The sequence below is a fragment of the Physeter macrocephalus genome, chromosome 16 (assembly GCF_002837175.3).
Source record: "Physeter macrocephalus isolate SW-GA chromosome 16, ASM283717v5, whole genome shotgun sequence".
Lineage (NCBI taxonomy): Eukaryota > Metazoa > Chordata > Mammalia > Artiodactyla > Physeteridae > Physeter > Physeter macrocephalus.
The window spans coordinates 77,947,655-77,964,368 of record NC_041229.1 but is presented as its reverse complement, the minus strand read 5'-3'; the positions used below and the strand labels follow the sequence as shown (position 1 = coordinate 77,964,368).

General features: G+C 38.6%; 1 protein-coding gene and 1 pseudogene across 1 annotated transcript in view; one reads left to right on the top strand and one right to left on the bottom strand.

Moving 5' to 3' along the window:
- LUZP2 (leucine zipper protein 2) overlaps positions 1-16,714 on the bottom strand; it is a 438,414-nt gene that overhangs the window by 138,973 nt on the left and 282,727 nt on the right.
- Positions 1,966-2,087, top strand: LOC112063682 (uncharacterized; annotated as a pseudogene).

The window sequence follows — 16,714 nt, the reverse complement described above, 5'->3', positions numbered from 1 at the left end:
AAGACCTAAATAGACATTTCTCCAAAGAAGATATACAGATTGCCAACAACACATGAAAGAATGCTCAACTTCACGAATCATTAGAGAAACGCAAATCAAAACTAGAATGAGATATCACCTCACACCGGTCAGAATGGCCATCATCAAAAAATTTACAAACAATAAACGTCAGAGAGGGTGTGGAGAACAGGGAACCCTCTTGCACTGTTGGTAGGAATGTAAATTGATACAGCCACTATGGAGAACAGTATGGAGGTTCCTTAAAAACTAAAAATAGAACTACCATATGACCCAGCAATCCCACTACTGGGCATATACCCTGAGAAAACCATAATTCAAAAAAAGTCATGTACCAAAATGTTCATTGCAGCTCTATTTACAATAGCCAGGACATGGAAGCAACCTAAATGTCCATCAATAGAGGAATGGATAAAGAAGATGTGGTACATATATACAATGGAATATTTCTCAGCCATAAAAAGGAATGAAATTGGGTCATTTGTAGAGACATGGATGGACCTAGAGGGTGTTATACAAAGTGAAGTAAGTCAGAAAGAGAAAAACAAGTATTGTATATTAATGCATGTATGTGGAATCTGAAAAAATTGGTATAGATGATCTTATTTACAAAGCAGAAATAGAGACACAGATGTAGAAAACAAACATGGATACCGGGGGAAAAGGAGGGGGTAGAATGAATTGGGAGATTGGGATTGACATATATCCACTATTGATACTACGTATAAAATAGATAACTAATAAGAACCTATGGTATAGCACAGGGAACTCTATTCATTGCTCTGTGGAGACCTAAATGAGAAGGAAATCCCAAAAAGAGGGGATATATATATATGTATAGCTGATTCACTTTGCTGTACAGTATAAACCAACACAATATTGTAAAGCAACTACATTCCAATAAAAATTTTTAAAAAAGAATTTTAAAAAAAGAGTGAGGAACTGAATAGACATTTTTCCAAAGAAACATATAAATGGCCAACAGGTACATGAAAAGGTGCTCAACATCACTAATTATCAGGGAAATGCAAAACAAAACCACAAACCACAATGAGACATCATTTCACACCTGTTAGAATGGCTGTTATCAAAAAGATAAGAGATAGCAAGTGTTTTTGAGGATGTGGAGAAAAGGGAATACTAGTGTACTAAAGCTGGGAATGGAAATTAGTGCAGCCACTATGGAAAACAGTATGGAGTTTAAATAGAATTACCCTATGATCTAGCAATCCCATTTCTGGTATATATCCAAAGGAAATGAAAATAGCACATAGAGAAGATACTCCCAGGTTTACTGCAGCATTATTTACAAGAGCCAAGAAATGGAAACAACCTAAGTGTCTGTCAATGGATGCATGGATAAAGAAGACTATAGTCTTCTCTCTCTCAGTTAAGAATGGTACCAACTTTCTGATTTTTCCTGCTAAAAATCATGGAACATTCTTGACTCTTCCCATTTTGTCACTAGGTACATAAGTTACTCAACACAGATAATTGGCTTCATGATAAGATACATATACAGAATTAAATATTGCATCTGCATCATTCTCTCCAGTCTCTTTTCCAAGAACTCCTGTTAGAGACATATTACAGACTCTCAATCTTTTCTCCATGTCACTTATACACAGACACACACAGACACACACACGCACAGACATACCTTTTTATTTGTGTGAAATTCTAATTCCTCCAATTATGTTATGAGTTACTATTTCTCTTTTCAAACTTGTCCAGACAAGAGTATTTGTTTCTAAAATAGCTTTATTTTTATTTTAAATTATTCCAATGTTTATAAGCACATTTTTTCAAGGTCAATAACTTTTCAATTTTATATCCACCTCCTCCTTTATTTTCTCTTTCAACATTTTTACAAACAATTGATATTTTTCATATTCTTGCATTTATCTTTTAGATTTACCTGAAACGCTTATTTTAGCATTTTTAACTGTGCAGCCGATTAAGGCAATTGTACTTTTTTCCCCATAGAGGCCCGGGTGCAAAGGCTACAAATAGTAGTGTATGTAGCCTGTTGCTTATACAGGTTGCCCTAAGGGACAATGGAAATAGCTTTTTCCAGCGGACATCCAAATGTGACCTCATGCTGTTCCCAATCTAGGCTTTAGACAGGTATGCAGGATTCTTTTGGAAACCACCAGGGCACAGTGGCTAGGATTCACATTGACTAAGACATCATGTCCATCCACAACAACATGCATAAAAAGAACAATGTGACTGAGGCTCTATGCAGGGCTAACTTCAAGTCCACTGGCTGCCAGAAATTCCACATCATCAAGAAGTAGGGCTTTACCAGTTTAATGTGAATGCATTTGAAGAGATGGTGGCCGAAAAGTGGCTCTTCCAGGAAGGACCTCGAGTCACACATATCCCCAGTTGTGACCCCTTGGACAAATGGCAAGCTCTGCACTAGTAAGGGCTTTGACACTGCCCCCTCCTTACTCACAGCCACCAATAAATCCTCTTCATGTAAAATAAAATGAAATAAAATTTTTGTCAGATTCTTCTATAGAATTATCTACACTGAATTCTATTTGTTAATTTTATTTACTGTCTTTCTTAGCACTAGGATTTTTATGTATTTTGGAATTTGGTATGCAGATTCATTTTGTGATAGAGTATTTATTTATTTATTTATGTTTTAATTTTCTTTATTTCTGCTCATCAGTACTTGCCTAGTAGTTGTCCACTTGGCTCTACCTGCTCTTCAGGTTCTCTAATATTTATAATACTAAAAGAAAGTATGCTTTGAACTCATGATCTTGTGGCTTAGATCAAACATGTTAAGGGTGTTCACAGAGGGACAGTTCACAGAGGGACAGCTCATACAAAAGCTCCCCTACTTATGATTATCAAAACTATTTAGAGTTCAGGTGAAAGAGTATTTTGCTCTTGGAGGAAACGTCTGTGTTCAGAGAGCACTCTGAATGCTGTGGACAAGGCAGCTGCTCACATGATGCTGCTGAAGGATTTCATGCCAAATTTACTTCTCTCCATCTCAGTTTTGGCCTCTAGTGGTGTCAGAAATTTCACCAAATAATCAGTATATTCACCACTTAAACCAAGTATATTGGATCTTCCATATAAAATATATATTCCTTGAAGAATATCAGCATGATTGTGTAACTGGATGGTTATTAATAAAAATATTTTTAAAACTTTATAATAAAACTACCTTAATATTCATAAAGTGGTCTTATACCATAGAGATCTCTTTGAAAGTTCCTAAAGTAGCAGATTAATAGTTAAGAACTTAAGATCTATTGAAATAATGGACAGTATGACAGAGATCACAAATTAAACTATAAATATCATTTTTGTTGTTTATTAAAAATAATGAATAAGCACACTAAAGAAAATGTTAATAGTTTTTCAAATTGAGATATTTTTACAAATGTACAATTTTAAGCAAGTAAAATTTTACAATCGATTGTATTTATCTTCTCTGGTCATTATACACATACCAACAGCCCCCCTACACATTACTCACTCATCCTGCCCACCTTATAGACACAGAGAGATAGTCAGATCTAGCTTCATCTCTGTTCCATTGTACAAACCTATCTTGATAAGACATCTGTTCCACCGCTATTTTTTTTGCAAGTACCCAGTCATTCCTTTTCATTATTGCTAAATATCTTTACCAAGGGTAACTTTTATTTCTCTTAAGCTAGAACCAAAAATCTTTCAGCTGAATGAAAATTAATATAGTTGAACTTTAAATGCATTAACTCATTAAGTATTGATGTGTCATTCATAAGGTAAGTTACGAATATTCCAAATAATAAAACCCATGTAACAGTGAAGTAAGGACACATAGAATAAGTGAATCTCTTAACTCACAGGGCAAATAAAAAACAAAGCCAAGATTCAAACACAGGTTTTGACCTCCATCGGATCCCCTGTCTCCATGGCCCAGCCTCATAAAAGCCTTATCCCTGCCTCCGACCCCAAAATGCAGCTATGTACATAGCGTGAGGAATTCTCTCCTGTGAAGCAATTACTGTCATGCTATACAGAGCACTTTCCACAACGCAGACACCTTTGAAAGAATGTACTGCTGCCTGGAGGGCTGCCACGGTAAAGGAGAAGAAAGAAGGCAGGGAGTCTTCCTCTTAAAAAAGAAAAAAAAAAAGTCCCAAAGCAGCTAAGGAATGCCCAGTGCTAGGCAAAGCTTGAGTTACGATAACAAGTGAGATGCAGTCTTCACCATCTAGGATTTTACAATCTAACCCCTATGTGGGTAGAGAATGAGGGGAACCCTGTGACCTTGAAAGATATCAACACCTACTTGCTTACCTACCAAACTTTACTAGGGACTTCCTATAAGCCAGTGGGTCTCAAAATATGTTTTCACCGGCAGCAGCATCACCTGGATACTTATTGGGCCCCAACTGACCCAAACTCACAGAACAGAAGCTCTGAGGGTGGGGTTGGGCTTTCTGCATTTTGACAAGCACTTCAGGTGATTGTGCTGTTCACGCAAGTTTGAGAAGCACTGCTGCAAGCAGATGTAATAACTTACCCCCGATTTACACAGACACAATCTAGTGGGCACTCCATTTCTGGTTTTGTGCTCACAGCTAAATCTCTCTCGTTCACATCATGTAGAAACATTTTAAGTTGACTACTCCCATTCTTTCACCCTCGCCACCCCACCCTGAATGATTTTAAATAATACAGATTATCTGAGTGACACATGGCTACCTTCAAATGCTACCCTAGCATTGTTACTAAGCAGCCTGCTCAAATATGGTAAAAGCACACACATAAATCTTTCTGGCTGCAGTACTGTGATGGGGTTATTTTTCACGATGATGGGAATATGATTCAAAAAGCCTTTAAGGGCTTCCCTGGTGGCGCAGTGGTTGAGAGTCTGCCTGCCGATGCAGTGGACATGGGTTCATGCCCCGGTCCAGGAAGATCCCACATGCCGCGGAGCGGCTGGGCCCGTGAGCCATGGCTGCTGAGCCTGTTCGTCCGGAGCCTGTGCTCCGCAACGGGAGAGGCCACAACAGTGAGAGGCCCGCGTACTGCAAAAAAAAAAAAAAAAAAAAAAGCCTTTAACATAAACCTTGCACTGTTTACTCTCCATGAATAGTAAATCAGCCATCCAAATAACCTTTCTAGTGTCCACTTTCGCAGACATTCCCCTTGTATTTTGTAAGGGTCTTGGACCTCAACATTGCCCCTGCTTGACTTGCAGTTATGTTTTCCAGCAAACTCATCAGGGGTCTGATGTCAAATGTAGACTGGGCTAGTGTTTTCCACTCAAGGTCTTTTTTTTTTTTTTGTGGTACGCGGGCCTCTCACTGTTGTGGCCTCTTCCATTGCGGAGCACAGGCTCCAGACGCACAAGCTCAGCAGCCATGGCTCACGGGCCCAGCTGCTCCGCGGCATGGCATGTGGGATCTTCCCAGACCGGGGCACGAACCCGTGTCCCCTGCATCGGCAGGTGGATTCTCAACTACTGCGCCACCAGGGAAGCCCCCCACTCAAGGTCTTTTGGCCTGGAGTTCACTCAAGTCTCACTTAAAGCTTAGAGTTGAAGGTAGTTTTTTTTTTTCTATCATCTCAGTTACTCTACTAACCATAGTATAGTATCTTTATCATAGAGTCGATGACTTATAGTCATAAATATTTATAAATTACTCATTCATAATAAAAATCAATATAAGACTGTTCATTTAGAAAGTCATAGGCATTTTATCATGCAATTTGCACGCATATTTTTATCTTGTGGTTCTTCTAATAGCCTTAGGAGGTGCTAGAATATTCATTTTGCAAGTTAGATAACTAAGACTGTGCATTGCACACTATGATATTGCATTGTCCTAATCATGCGTGCTTATTTGATGCATTTATTAGTTAGAACAAACTGGGTTAAGCTCTGTGTGATAGAGACTCATAATAGCAGAATCTTAAACAAGATAGAAGTCTCTTTTCTCTGCCTTTCTGACGCATAAGTCAAAGCCATGTGATTCTATCCCTTGAAGGTGTTAAGGGCTAGACTCCTCTCACTTGATGTGTTGCCACTTCTCTGATGGTGCCCTTGACTGGTCCATGATGTCTTCACCTCTATATTTACATTTTACCATCAAAGGAGGGGAAAAAAGAGAAGAGTAAACTCATTTCCTTTATGGATACAACCTGGAGGCTATCATATATCTCCTTTGTTTATAGAACAGTGGCCAGAACGTGGGGCTGGTACATGGCCCAGACAGTTGAAAAGGAGGTTGGGAAATGTTTATTCTGGGTGTCAATGTGCTCAGATTAAAGTAGAGTATCTTTTTAGAACAGAGAGAACAGCTTTGGCGAAGAACTATCAATCTTTGCCACATTTAATCACCCTTCTCTCACCTTAATTTAGAACCTGGATCTTAACTCTTAAAATAGGAAGTGAAAACTGGTAAATAATAAATCTTTAGCACTAAAGTTAATTAGCAGAACACATGAGAAGCACTTTTTTTCAGCTGAAAACATTAGTCCACCTACTGCCTCATGCTCTATGAGTCTGCAAAAATCAATTAATTATGAATTTTTCTCCTAAGCCACTTATTATCCATCTGGTGAGAAAGCATCATAGGTAAAGTGTTTAGTCAATATTCCTCACATTAGGGTCCTCAAGTCACCTTCAGAACCACATAGGGTATTTAATAATAAATCAATCCTGGTTCCTGCCTAAACTGGGTGAATCAGAATCTCTGGTAATGTGGCCCAGGAACCTACATTTTAGCATTACTCCCAGGAGAGTCTTATGCACACTAAACTTTAAAACCACTGCAGAGTGAGAGGAAGAAACAGATTTTTAAAACATTTTTATTGGTGCATAGTTGATTTACAATATTGTGTTAGTTTCAGATGTACAGCAAAGTGAATCTGTTATACATATTCATAAATACACTCTTTTTCAGATTCTTTTTCCATATAGGCCATTACAGAGTATTGAGTAGAGTTCCCTGTGCTAAACAGTTGGTCCTTGTTAGTAGAAATAGATAGATTTAAACTCTTTCTGGCTCTCTCTTATGACCTCCTATTACTGTCCTTCTGCAGTATCTGCGGGTTGGTCTTCCTATGTTTATTAATTCCTGGCAGGTGTTAGAGTTTAAATATTATGGTAGGAAATTATATAGACTCACTAAAAACAGTCAGACCTTCACAGTTATTATGTTATACAAGCTTCTTAATGATGTGAGGTAGCTACCAAAATGCAGTATGACTATTCAACAGACAAGTAAACTAAACTGACGTTCAGAGAGGTCAAGAGATTTGCACAATGCCACACAGAGGTGGATGGAGATCTTTATATGACTGTAGGTTCTTGCTATTCTGCACCTTCTTAAAGCTGTCTCCCAAGTAATAAGAAGGTTGAGGGCATAGCCTCAAGCATAACCACCAGTTGGCTTCAGCTTTGCCACATTGGACCCATGAAGATGGTCATCTTGACACCTCTTTCCTCAGTGCCTGTACTTTATCCCAACCGGAAGTCCTACATAGCAATTTTTAATGTTGAAAATAATACCTAAGGTCTAATGGTTTTCCTAAGGGAAGCAGGAATAAAGTAATTCTGAATGCCTGCCCCAGGCACTCATCTAGGCTCTTCACATAATACAGATATAACAGCTCGCACTCTGAAGACCAAAGCTTTTGTCACTCTACCATTTTGACTTATGCTGGGCTTATAGTAGATAAATAATCAATGAGCCTGCATGTACCTTTATTTTTTAAAATTATATTCAACAATGTAAAACATATTCACTACTTAAGGAAGTTATGAATAGATGTAGAATTTCAAAATCACTAAATGCCACTTCACTTTCAAAATTTGGAAAGACCTACAGCTTGTACAAATCTTGTGCCCACATTTGATTCTTCTTGTAGTATGCCTGCTGTGCTCTGTGCTTTTAGACCAGCACTGGGGTTTTAAAGCATTAGAGTCTGTGAATAAACTGTCACCACATCTGTCTTAACTGCATTTCCATCTGCTCGTGCAGTGTGCACCTGTGCTTGACTGATTAGACTAGAACAAGGGAAAAAAGTCTTCTAATACGGTTTGCCTTAGAGTCGAAACCAAGATTTTTCACTTTTTATTTGATGGAGTGTTGGAGAGGAAAAAAGAACATGGAATGGAATTCACAAGGCATGTGTTTTAGTTCTGAGTCTCCCGTTTATAAGCTGTCACTGTGGACATATCTGGACTGTGACATTTCTGAACCTCTGTTTCTCCATCTACAATTATGTCTGCCTCGTCACTATGTTAGTGTGAGAATAAAAGGAAATAATAAAGGTACAACTGCTTTGTAAATATAAAAAATGCAATTTTGCATATGCCATATATTCGTATATCACTGAGACTAAAGCATAAACTAAAACAAGGTGTAAGATTCTTCTCAAATACATAATTTGCTGGTTAATTAAAAAAATCCATATGTTCTTCTACTGCTTCCTAATGCTGAAATTACTCTCCATTTTCGTGAGTATAAAATGGGGGATCACAGCAGGAAGAGAGGAGTGTTGAAGAATTGATATGTAATTAACATTTTAAATATGCCTTTTAATCCTCCAAAATGTTTTAACATCCTTAAATAGTTTAATAGGTGCACTACTGAGCTGCTGCAGGCAGGGCGGGGAACAAAGTGCTTAGATTAGGGAGTACCTCTGAGACTGAAGCAAATAGAGCAAGCAAATACAGTGTGAAATCATTCCAGATGGAAATAAGTACCCATAATTAGTACCAAACACTGTGCAAGGCGTGTTAGAGGGAACAAACCTCCTTCAGAATGCTACTGAATTAGACTAGCACTGGTATATAAGGTGAATTTTCAGTAATTTTAAGTAAAGACTGAGAAAAGTCTGCAAACAATAATACTCAGAGATAAGAAATCAATAGCCCAGAGTTCAGAGTGATGTGGGGAAAAATAATGTCTGGACACATGAAAGGGAATCAGAACATCTTTGATATTTATTATAACAAGGAGAAAGAAGGTAGAAGAGGGGGAAGAGGGGACAGGAAGCGGGGAGGAAGTGGAAGGGGAAGAGAAGCAGGAAGAGGAGGAAACCATAGAAGACCAGAATCAGATGTAACTAATGGAAGTCCAGGTTTCCATCACTTCCTTAGCAAAGTAGGATAAGGAATGAAGGGATAATTGTACAAGTACCCGTGTATCATTACAGTTTGGGAAAATTACTTCCTAAAGTAATTACACATTACACATAAAGTTCACCCAAAATGTGGGTCAGTCATTCTCAAACAAACGTTTACATTGACTTCATAAAGTTCTGAATTAGTCTTTCCAGACGCTATTAAACAATTCTTAATGTGGGTTCTATAGAATACTGGCCCTATGGAATAATAACTGTGATAATATCACAAACAATTCTATGAAGAAATAAATTTGAGAAATATTTCTCTTTACTGAAGGACAGCCCAGAATCTGATTTAAAGAGAGCCTGGTGAGTCTTCAGGGCCAGTGTAGAGGTCATGATACTTCTAGTGGAACTCAGGCCTTTCTGGCAATTAAATTCAAGAGTGAAGTGTCCAGAGGGCATAAATTCAGGTTGACAGCACAACTTACAGAATGGGTGCTTCCTGGAACAAAGTATACATGACAACTGGTTGATGGTAGCAGACTGATGAGAGAGATGACTAAAGTTCAAGAGACCAATTATAGCCTGATAAAAAGGAACACTGTATTAGTGGTTTAAGGTCATTATCAACCATTTCCACAGAGGAGACTGTGGTGGTTGACAACCTCACTAATAATCAACATAATTCAAATTCCCAAGATAGCACTTTTATGCATCAAATTTGTTTTATAAAAATTGAAGAGAATATGAAACACTTAGAAAAAGTGAAAGTATAATGAAAAGGTAGTTTTAAAAACTACTAAAGAGATAATACATTTGTATAATCCTTTTGCAAAATAATTTGACAATATATTTGACTGTCTTATGATTCTTATTACACTGCAACTCAGTATTACCATTTTTTAAAGAATGAGCCTAAAAATAGTATAGGGGAAAAAGAAGCAAAAGGCAAAAAGTTGTTCATTACCTAATATTTTATAACAATACAAAACTTAGAGGTAACAAAAATGTTTTCCAGAAGAGATGGTTAACTGAATAAACGTTCATCCATCCCATGGCCAATTTATCTCCTTACTGTTTCCCTTACATTTAGATTGTAATCTGTGACACGAATGGAGAACAACAGCTATTGGATTTCTTACCAAGAAAATGAGCAGGGTAAAGACTCCGATCACATGAAGCTTTGTTTTCAATAAAGTATATTATCTAACAGAAATCCCCTTAAGACTTTTATATAAATGATAGTCTGTGACAGAGATTAACACAGACCAAATTTATTGGGTAATTTTTCATCCAGCAGCATCAAAAACACAGACAATTTAGAATAATTTGGGGAGATTTATTGTAAGTTTCTTCACTCAAATCCTTACTCAAAAACCAGGAAATTCTACCTTTGAGAGACAGGTTTCTGGGTTGCAAGTAACAGAAACAGATGCTTGCTATCCTACAAAAAATGTTTGTATGTGTGCATATATACGTATATTGATACATATATATAGGGAGAGCTATACTCAAACATTTTGATAGGTATAGGATGGTTGCAGGATGAGGGTTAGAAAACAGGCACCAAGATTACATTACAGCTACTCTTAAGGGATCCTCCAAAATATTCTCTAAGTATTCAAAATTCTGGCAGAACAGGTATGATCGGGAGGTTTAGGTAATGTGATTGTTCAAGAGACAAATAGCAGAAGGGTATGGCCTACCTCAGCCCCTGTAAACAGAAGGCAGCAGAGAAGGCAGTAAGACTACAATCAAAGGAAAAATCTCCAGATGGGAGAATAAAAGGCAAGATAATGAGATAGATTAAATGTTCTAAAGCCCAAAATTGACAAAGTTTACTACAATCATCTCCAGGGCTGCTTTGTACTCACCAAGGGCAATCACCAAAGCCATAAAATATGCTAGTCACAGGATAATGTTCTTTGTAACAATAACACAAGCTCTCCTCCCCTTTATCGGGTGTCCCTGGTCACTTCTACCCCAGATTCATATCCACTGGATCATGCTTACATGACTTGCGGGATAATTCTACTTAGGCTGCTTTTGTCTATTAGGTTTTACCAGCTTATACTTAATTTATCATTCCACTCCTCATTTGGATTATTCTTTCTGGTTTCTGCTAAGCTGTCTCATTATGAATGACAGTCACTGAGTCCAGGGTGGTATTATCCTTTAAGAGGAGACACAATTCTCTCACTCTCCTTTTCTAATCAACTAGCAAATTCTCAATATTATTTTCTACTTATTTAAGATATCCAATGTCTCTTCTTATCACTGATGACTATTAATAATTCTGAAAATATCTGTAAAGAAAATTTCCCTAAAGAGATGACATATCTGGAATACTAGATAGATAGACTGTGTCTCAATCTGCCTTTAGTCCCCTCTAATTCCAATAACATTTACTGTGATTCTGCTATATACATGATTGGAGCTACATTATGAAGATGAATGAGGCCTGCCATCTGCCTTCAACATGCAATACACTGAGAAATAACAGACATAGATTGAACATGCTATACTACTGACACGGTAAATGCTAGTTATTGATTTCAGCTACGTTTTGTGGAACCCAGGGGAAGGAAAATTGGCATTTCTGGGAGGCTGGGAAGGCTTCTCAGAAAATTAATATTTATATTTTACTTTGAAAGTCACAGTAGGCTTCTCTCTCTCACATACACACCCTCCCCCCACCACACATACAGGGCCATAATCTAAGTATAACCTAACTGGTGTTTAACCTCTCCTTCAGCCAGAAAAAGGTCTTGACCTTTAACTCAGGCTGGCGCTGAAGCTGAAATTAAGCATGGATTAGAGAGGACTAGAGAGAAATTTAGAAAAATTTGCAACCTGGACAAAAGTGGCTCAGGGATTAAGAAATTATCTGAAATGTGAGGCTTGATGAGGCAACAGTAAGAGAAAACAACAGCTTTTGGTAATGACACACAGCCTTTTCCATGGGCAAGGGGGGGAGATTTAAATATGTCAGGTTAGTTTGGGGAAAAAGTACGGGAGGGGCTGTACTTAGAGCATATAAGGTTAAAACAGGGTGGGAATGTTTTCTTAAACAAACAAACAAAACAAAAAAAGAAACTTCAGTTTCACATAACAGATCAATGAAAAAAATACCCTTCTGTTTAAAAGACTCTAACGTAATATTTGCTCCCATCCAACACTGATGCCATTTTACCCTCTGCAATCTCTGCTGTCCTCTCATTTGCTTTGCCAGTATGTGTGGGGCTGAGTGCTTTCAATTCTACATCTGCTCAGATTACCTGACCTGCTCTCAAAACCCCCAAAGGTAGACTTTGTCATAGGGTGGAAAATCTTCCATTTTTGGAGTAGATTCCCAAAGATGATTTGGGAAAGGTCCCAAAGATGCTTGGCAAATATGCAAAAAACACATGGCCAAATCAGTGGTATTTGTTATGTGGACAAGTTCTTGGACGGCTGTTGGCCCTTTTTTATAATTCCCTCTATTCTGTTGCTCTTCCATTCTCCTGATTACATCTGGGAGAAATCTTCAGTTAGGTAGCCGTGATCTTTAATACCCACCAGACGCCTTTGACAAGGGTAGTGAGATGAGTCCACGGGAGCAAGAGCTGGAGGCAGAAAGGTTCAAAAGAGCTAGCAACAGCTACAGATAACAAGTGGTACTAAAGCTTAAAAGCACTTTGGGGCAGGTTTTTAATTCACCCTAAAATTGCTACACTTAGATCCAATCATGGCAAAACATTTGTAGCATTCCATTCTAGATTTTGTTTAAATTATGATGGTGGTTGGGTTTCCCTGGTGGCACAGTGGCTGAGAGTCCGCCTGTCGAAGCAGGGGACACAGGTTCGTGCCCCAGTCCGGAAAGATCCCACATGCCACGGAGCGGCTGGGCCCGTGAGCCATGGCCGCTGAGCCTGTGCGTCCGGAGCCTGTGCTCCGCAACGGGAGAGGCCGCAACAGTGAGAGGCCCGCGTACCGCAAAAAAAAAAAAAAAAAAAAAAAAAAAAATTATCATGGTGGTCCCAAAGGTGTAGGAGGAGTACAACTAGAAACCCTTTGTTTTTGAGATGGCTGGACAAGGTTTAATCAGAACTGTGAGGATCCTGGCCTTGCATCTGAACAGGAAGATTTAGATTATAAACATAATATAATATAATATGGGCTTCCCTGGTGGCGCAGTGGTTGCGTGTCCGCCTGCAGATGCAGGGGAACCGGGTTCGCGCCCCGGTCTGGGAAGATCCCACATGCCGCGGAGCGGCTGGGCCCGTGAGCCATGGCCGCTGGGCCTGCGCGTCCGGAGCCTGTGCTCCGCAACGGGAGAGGCCACAGCAGAGGGAGGCCCACATACCACACACACAAAATATATATATATAATATGATAAAATATATATATTTCTCAGAGGTTGGTATCATCTTTGAAGGAATGACCTGAGGTTCTTGTTTACACTGATACTCAACTGAGTTCCCACATCAGAACTGGTTACTTGTAATGTTGGGGAATATGGAACCAAATTTACATTTTAAAGAGAATGCCCAGGTGGTTCATTGTGCCATGGTTTGAGAACCACTGATATAGATATGTAGAAGGTAAGATGTTGGCCTTCCTCTCTGTGTGTGTATATGTGGAAGGAAATTCTGAGGTAAGAAAACATCAGATCTCCTGGAAACTTTCAGTCCTGAGAATTTGCCCCAAGTGCCCTGACAAACAAGTATCACAAGGAGAGCAGTGAGACTATGTCTCACAGGGTACCTAAAAATAACAGGAGGCTTTCAAGTCTCCATGAGAGTAAAGCAGTCTTGTCAAAGGAAATCCAAGGAGCTTGTAGTCTATAGCCACACCTAAAGTAAGTTTAAACCTCAGTAGAAAGGGTAGGTGAACCGGTGAACTGTTACAGTTTCTAATGAATACCAGGGGCAGGTGAGAGAACACTAAAACTTGAATGGCACGGCTGAGAGAGAGAGAGAAAAAGAGGGAGAGAGAGAGAACAGCTTCAGATATATATATATATAATATATTATATTATATTATATATAATAATATTATATATTATATATTATATTATATATTATAATATATTATATATGTTATACATTATAATATATATTATATATCTATATTATATATAATATATATTATATCGATAATATATTATGTATATAACATGTATATATTATATATATATGTAAAACCCAGTGATTCTTTAAAATGTTGCCAAAATGAAGAATATAGCAAAACCTAACAATAGCCAGTAACCCAGATAATCATGAAAATTATACCTGAGACATTCCTGGGAACTTCAAATCTAAGTTCTTCCCCTATCTGGAGCCTTGTTTTATCATAAGAGGAGAATGCAAGTGGTTTCTATTGGCTAATAAAAGGAATCCTTCCTCCTTTCTTTGGTGGAATGTACTATTTTATTAATTTATCCTCTTAAAGGAAAAGAAGAAAAAGTATGGTCCATAGTTTATACTCTGTCTCTTAACTGAGTTGCCTACTAACTCTTCAAAAGAATTGTTGAAGCCAAGAGATGTTACTCAGCTTCTGTTGGTGTGCTGCTTTCCTGGGAAACAGGTTTTAGGACTGGAATTAATATCATTAGCAGCACATGTCCACCTCAGCATGACCTCAGTCTAGCTCCAGGCTCATCTCTCCCCAAACTCCTGGGAGTTTTGAGGATCTCATTTTCTAATTAATCTGAGTATTTCTCAGGCATTGTGGTTGTATTTCTGCCATTTCCTCACATTCTACACTTCTGCACTGATTGAAATCTTAGGAAGTCCCCCAAACTTAGCAAAAATATCACCATTTCTATGAAGTCTTGCTAGATTTCCAAAGACCCCCAAAGAGTTTCTCCCTTTTTTCACCTTACACATCATGTTGACATATGCACCTAGCTTTCCAACTGCACAGCTATAAGTGGGATACTAGATTCCTTTTGATCTATTCCTCGCTGCAGGTAGCACAGAGCTTTGCACACAGTAGTGTTTGATAAACGTTATCTACTACATCTCCTCTTTCCAATGGATTTGTTACAGAAAAATGGGGTTGTACGTATGTTACTAAATGGATCATTAAATCTGGCAGATGTCACTTTGCTTCTAAAAGAAACTTTTGAACAGTTTCCCCTTAGAACATCTTGTTCCAGGCTGGTTGTCATGGCCAACAGAATAGTCACTGCAGGGTTCAGCTATAAATATGTCTAATTCCCTTCCCTGATAGGGAGGTTATACAGAGAATTACCCTCATGGGATTATTTCAGTTCTTCTTGTGAGCCAGGAATTGAGAGGAGCTCTTTAGTTATAGCCTTATGAGGACATTAGGGGAGAAAAAAGAATACAGGAAGGTTCATGACAATTTGTGAAGAATAATAAAAGGGACAATTAAAAATAAATCAGTATCTGATTTGAGCACTGATAAGGATTAGATGAGAAAATGGATAACAAGGGTTTACCCACTGCCAAAAATAAACCTAAAAAATATGTCATTCCACAGGGCTAAAGAAATTACTAGAAATGTATGGCAAAGACATTCAGTGTGAATGAGGGGGAAATAAGAGTGTGCTGGTGGCAGCGAAGGGCGAGGTTGGCTTTGGATAATCCCAGAGCCTGAGTGTCGAACTATGCTACACTTGCTGTGCCCCACAGCCTGTGCTGGATGGGCAAGCCAGGGACATTCAAAGGGACTAGGAAAGAAGCAGCAAAATGTTTGGACCTTTAGATTATAATCTTTAAAAATTATTATTTACTCAATATTTGCCATGGGCAAACTGACCAGGCCAAGTGTTTATATGTACACTATTATCAAAACTTCTCAACAAATATTTTAGGCTAGATTAAATTATTCTGCTCTGGAAATGAGAACAGTGTTAAGTGTTAACAAAAACAAAAAAACAGTAGTTAACATTTAGTAAGAACTTTCTAAGTTCTTGAAATTCTGCTGAGCATCAAACAGCGATTTTCAGGCGAGATTATCTTAGAGCACCTAACCCACAGTTTTTAGGTCACAAAAGTGGTATGTGGCAAAGCTACTGGTCAAACTCAACTTGTTCTTGTTCCTTTTACCCTCTTCAATGTGTCCCATCTCTGACACGTTTGCTCCAATTTTGTTCTAGAATTTCTCTGCTGGACTCCCGGACTTTCACAAAGAATCTTTCATCTATGGGTGATTGTTTAAATTCACATTCTTCTGGTAGAAGATGAAAGAAAACTTATTCCACAATAACAATATTATTCTCCTCCTCAATGTGTGTGGTTTTTTAAAATTTGTTTTATTTACTTATGGATGCATTGGGTCTTCGTTGCTGCACACAGGCTTTCTCTACTTGTGGCGAGTGGGGGCTACTCTTCGTTGCGGTGTGCGGGCTTCTCACTGCAGTGGCTTCTCTTGTTCTGGAGCATGGGCTCTAGGCGCGAGGGCTTCAGTAGTTGTGATGCACGGGCTTAGTTGTCTTGCAGCATGTGGGTTCTTCCCGGACCAGGGCTTGAACCTGTGCCCCCTGCGTTGGCTGGTGGATTCTTTTTTTTTTTTTTTTTTTTTTTTTTGTGGTATGCGGGCCTCCCTCTGCTGTGGCCTCTCCCGTTGCGGAGCACAGGCTCC